Genomic DNA, 6,014 nt, shown 5'->3' with positions numbered 1-6,014 from the left:
TTGGGGGGGTTTTTTTTTAAAAAGATTTTTTTCCCCTTTTATTTTTATAGGGTTTTTACCCACAAAAAAAAAAAAAAAAAAAAAAAAAAAAAAAATATTCAGGAAAAAAGTGAGTATTGTGCTGATCAGTGAGGACAATGGCATGTGTCTAGTTAGTGAAAGTGTTAACTTACAGATAGAGACACACGTTAAACTTAAAAAAATAAGAACTGATCTGTGGAATCACAGAAAATCTTTCATATTCATCTCATCTCCAAGGAAACACTAAGAGCAGCAGTAATAATATGCAGATCAGCATCTGACGGAGGCAGAAGGCTTCGTGCACATCTCGACGTGGATTTCTTTAAACGGCAAACTAATTCACTCTGTGAGTGCTACAAGGTGAAAAACATGAGAAGAGTTTGAATATTTGCTTTGCTTTCCTGTCATTAAGTCCTTATGCTTTGTGAATTTCAATAAGTGGGATGAACCATCAGAGTCGGCCCAAGGCATACGCATACGAAGTCTCTGCTGAGGGCCGTCAAGCCATCAGAGGCTTCTCGTACATGCTTGAATATTAACAGAAACCCTTGATCTATTTTTTCTCTTTTACATTTATTCACTGAGAATGAGAATATCATTGAATTTGATTTGACATTTTCTGCACTTAAAAAGAAACAGATTTTAGATAGTTTTATTTTTCAATTTAAGATTTTAAAAATTTGGCAAGTTCAATTTGTCAAATTGCAAAGCGTAATCTTCATTGTTAGATTATTACATGGTTACAATCTGATGCTGCGAGTTTAATGATGTTGTTTATGTTATAATGTGTTCTTGAAACCAATTGTGTTGTTATCAGGCCACTTTTGTAAAGTAAATTTCTGATCTCAAGCAGTTTTATCCTGGTTAAGTAAAAGTTGAAGAAGAATACTCTTATCTTTGTGTTTGAGCTTGGTTTGTTCACAATTACAATCTCAGCAAATAACCAATTATCAGCTCAGACAACTAAACCTGCTCCCTCTCCCAGATTTCACCAAATTGGTACCAAGATAATATACAGTACTGACGTGTAGAGTCATTTATTTTAATTCAAATACATAGCTTGTCAGACTTCCAATTTTCTTTTCATAGGACTTAACTTGGCATAGCAAGTAATATTTTACATTCATCACCAAGGAAACCAAAAGGCTAGTTATAGCTTCTGAAATGTAAGAATTTGTAGTGCCTGACTTTATCAAGCTAAGTCTTTCTGCTGATTCTGTGAAGAGGAAAATATACAGGAGATATGCATGCCTGATTTCATTTTAAGCCCTTGTCTTAATTATCGTGGTGTCAAATGATAAAACAACACCTATCAGTTTGCTATATTATAATTAATGTTGATTGTGTGTCAGATAAATTCAGACACACACACACACACATACACACACACACACACACACACACGCACGCACACCTTGACATTGTCTCTACAGGTGCATTTACATGCAGGGGAGCAGGGGAAATGTTCCTCTCAGGAGGACTTCCTGTGACATATTCCTATTTGATGTGGCTGACCCGGGCTTCCCTGCTCCTCTCCCCACAGGCTGGCATTACTCAGCGGCTCCAGCTGCTTAGCTTTGTTTTGAACTCCACCCATTTTAAAATGCCAAACAGCATTCACAGACAGGAAGGGGTGGGATGGCCAGCAGGGGTCCTCCCAGTAGGTTAGGCTGCATAACACAACAGTATTGGGCAATGAGTTTGTGCCTGCTGCTATCAGAAAGGAGCCAGAAGATAGTAATGCAGGAATATATCCTTGGGGAAAAAATAGGAAAGAATAGCATAGTTTGACTCCAAAGACGTCCTGAGGCTTAAAATGAGGTAAAGCTATCCTTTTGAAGATGTTCTTCTGCTAAAGGCATTGCTTGGAACCATTGGATGGCAAACTTTCAGTCAGTGAGGTTTGCAAATTGAAAATTCACACAACGCTCTGGAAAAGTAGCTTTACGCTATCAGCTGCAGTATGAAACTATTTTTAAAAACATGTATTTTTTACATATTTGATGAAACTCTCTCTATGTCATGAGAGCATGGTATGAGACAAATAATCTGCGGAAAGAATTGAGCGCCTCTGCCTTCTCCCAGTGCTATAAACAACCAATCAGATCCAGAAGGCGGGTTTTAGCACTGTCAATCACCTCTCTGTGTGATGCTGCTCGTCCCCCCATTTCACATCCCCTCTGCTCCTCCTGTTTATTCTGCCAATTGAGTATACAGAATGGATCAGAGTGGCAGTTTTCCACCACAGATTACTTTTTGCATGCCGCCTAAAGCGTTTAATTTGGGATTCATCTCAGGAGATGTTTTTTCCTCCACATAACTTATGCTCATCTTTAAACAGGGCTTCCCATGGCTTTCTTTCTACAATGGCTACTTCTTACCAGGCAATATTTGTAGAGCACTCTGCTATCTGTTGTCCTATCAACATATTCTCCCACCAAAGGTTTGGATCATGCTAACTCTGAAGGAATAACCATGGTTCTTCAGGCTGATTCTCTGACTGATGCTCTGCTTTCCTAACTTTTTTAGCTTCAACAAAAAGCTTTGAAGGTTTTGAGTTTCACCATGGTCTAGATTTCCTTTATAGGATTTTGTTTTGTAATCTAACACTGCTTTTAGATTTTGCAAAGGACTAAGATTCCCTGAAAGTCTAATCAGTCGAATCAGACTCTTATGGATGTGGCTTCATACTTGGCTTAATTGGTAAAATGTCCATTATGGCTGTTGGAAGTTATGCTGAGAATTTTATCAATACCTGAAAAACCCAAATTTAACCATGTAAAAATAATTTTGATAACAATATATTTCACTTAATTTACATTTTACTGTATAGTGAAAAAATAGACATTATTTTATTCCCAGGGTGCAAAAACCCTCCATGCATGTAAGGGGGTGGGATTCATACGAAGGCTTTTTGTGTCACCTAGTGGTTGTTAATTTTCAACTCAAGCCAGTTTTTTTTTTTTTTTTTTTTTTTTTTTCAATAGCAATTTGGCACAAGTTTACATAATTCACCTTGATCTGATGCACAAATTAAAGGCTTATTCATAAATGATTAGGTTTTTCACACTTTGTTAGGAGATACAAATGGATTTTGTCGATGTACCGCAGCATATGTCTATGATTACTTACCTCGGTGAAGATACTTTCAAATCTCTCCCACCAGGGGGCGGGGTTGTACTGCCTCACAGTTTTCAATAGTTTTTGCCAGTCTTTAGGAATACACTCAAACGAACTGAAAATGTGTCAGTCACAAAGAGACTAACCATCAACAGTTTGTTCATGTTTTGAAACCTTGTTCTGCATTGTTTAAAGCCACTGAATAAAAATATCACAGTGTCCACTCACCTTTTCCCAAAGGTTGATTGTTGTAATATTTCTTTTTGACACAGTCTGTTTACTATATATTTTATTGACTGTTGGTTACTATACACAAAAAACTGGCAGTTTTCTCAGCAGTGTTGTGTATCACATTGTAAAAAAAATACAGATAAAAGTTTTAATATGATACAGTAGTGTCTCAAATATTGAGGTGTTTGTATGATAGCAGCAACTATATCCTTAGTTTTAAACAATGCAAGTTCATAAATGAGGACATGGCTGCAAGATAATACAAAATCCCCCCAAAGCTTGCAATATATACTCCCAGAGCAATATTTGAAAAGTTTCAAACAACTAGAACTGTGACAAAAAAAGACTAGAGTTTTACTTGCGACCTCGTGTGAAAGGGATTTATTTTACACATCTTTGTCTGAAGTGCCAATCAATTTCTAGGTTGTAAAGTAATGTCTTAAACGGCCATGTTTTGGAAAAATAAGTTCATTTCTAACAGAAGTGAACTGTCACATCATGACAAGACTTACATGATGTGTTCTTGTGGATAAACCAAAATTACCCTCCTGCACAAGCCTGTAAACTGCTGCTAGTTTGATGCATGTTGTTTGAAGTGGAGCTCTAAAGCATAAGAACAACTCAAGCTAAATTAAAAACACGCTTTAGCATCACATGTTCAACTAAAATTTGACATGATTCTCCTCACAGTGGCATCATGTATGTAAACACTATAAAGTTCTTACTTCTTACTAACTGACTTCAATTTCACAGAGCTGAATGTTACACTGTGAGCTGGTCCAGGAAATAATTGACGCTCTGAAGTCAGAAGGTTGTTACTGTGCTACACAGAACATGTTCTAGTTGTAAATATTTAAGCAAAAGCACTGGACAGAGTTCATCATTGCCTGGTAGGAATCTAAAATTCACTTCTAGTTACTTAAAACTCACACACTCACTATGTTTTGTGTCAAGTGCATGCTGACTAAAATCTGGATTAAAAACCACTTGCATTGCGGTCATTTTTTTTAATCAATTCCAACACTTCAAATGCTTGCAGACTTAAAAATAAAATTTATAATTAATTAGTCACAGTTGCAGAGTTTAGAATGAGTAGTAAATGTAAACCATGGGTTGCGTGGTGCACTTGCTCCTAATTTTAAGATGTTTTGCACTTTTTAAATACTCACCGAGGTTCCCTATTGTAGCTGTGTATAAAGTGGTTTCTCAAACACAAGCAGCACATAGACTCATGAAGCTGCTCATTCATGAAGTTTGTCCAGACATGCCACTTCAGAAGATACGTCAGCCTGCTGAGCTGAAATGCCTCTGTCCTGTTGATTCACGGTGCCTGTTTGGCCGGCTGCGCTCCTCTTCCTAGACAGAATGTTTTGCATTAGCTTAATGCAGACTCAACATCTTAGCAGATATACCAATATGTAAAAAAAAAAAAAAAAAAAATCATACAACTTTCATCACTTCTCTAAGAGAGCTCTGGATTGAGGTTTTGGTGAAATAAGTGTACTGAATATGGCTCGTACACAGGAAGTCATAGACTAACACATGGAAAGGAGAAGAAGGAAGGAAAGAGTCTACGAAGCCTTTCTGTAACTCCTGATTGTTTTTAACCACCACATCCTTCTTGTCCTCCACAGGAAGTCTAAACACAATGAACAAGCTTAAAGGAGGCCTGAATTAAAACCTCACAGCTTCCCTCACATTACCTTGTGAAGTTTTAGAAATACATTTATGTTCCTAAATATGTCTGTGTTTCTCAGTGCCACATCAAAACCAGCGTTTAGAAAGAAAATTCCTGATCCTTGCAATGAGGATAGAGCAATGACGCCCAGATGTTGCATGAGCTCCTCTCTCCTCAAACAGCATTTCTTCCTTGGAGTTATGTAAGAAGTAGCTCCTCCCTACTCCTGAAAAACGTGCAGGACACGTGCCTGACTTTTCCAACCATCAATAAACTTCTGCCTCTGAAAAAAAAGTACCCAATTGCAAAGAGAAATGATACATACATAATATAAACTATGCATATCAGAGTTTTGAAATTTATGGATCACAGTACATCTAGAAACATTGTTACCCTCCCACAGACACATATATGTGAACCATTCATTCACATGACAGCGGCTATGGTGACCCAGAGAATGACCTCCACCATGAGGATGTTTTGCTAAAACATTTCCAAACATTTCTTTTGGAAAATTCTTCTAATACAGAATGATTTTCCTTAAAACCTAAACGTCTCAAAGACTTTAACTTCTGAGTTCAAGTCTTCCTTTTAAGTCATATTTTTCTAGTGTTAATACATTTCAACTATAACATGTACATTTTCTTTTCTTGCTATGTGTGTTTGTTTCTCACAACACACTCCACACCACCCAAAAAAAAAAAAAAAATGCAGTCCACTAAGAAGTTGAATTTGTTGTTGACCCAGGTGTTCCCTTCACTCTGAAAGCTGAGGAATTTTGGTGTAAACTGTGACCCTTTTTCAGCCACATTCCCCACAGAGGTGGGGGTGCTGTATCTGTTTATATTAAGGGAGGTGATCAATTTAAGTGGGGCTCATTTGTTAAATAGCCTAGCCATGCCAAGGACTGCAAGATCTTTTATTAGTGTCAGCATCTTGTGAAAAAAAAAAAAAAAAAAAAAAA

This window comes from Poecilia latipinna, unplaced genomic scaffold, assembly GCF_001443285.1.
Source record: "Poecilia latipinna isolate Pla-1442-1.1 unplaced genomic scaffold, P_latipinna-1.0 Scaffold3455, whole genome shotgun sequence".
Classification (NCBI taxonomy): domain Eukaryota; kingdom Metazoa; phylum Chordata; class Actinopteri; order Cyprinodontiformes; family Poeciliidae; genus Poecilia; species Poecilia latipinna.
Note: the sequence above shows the minus strand (reverse complement) of the source record.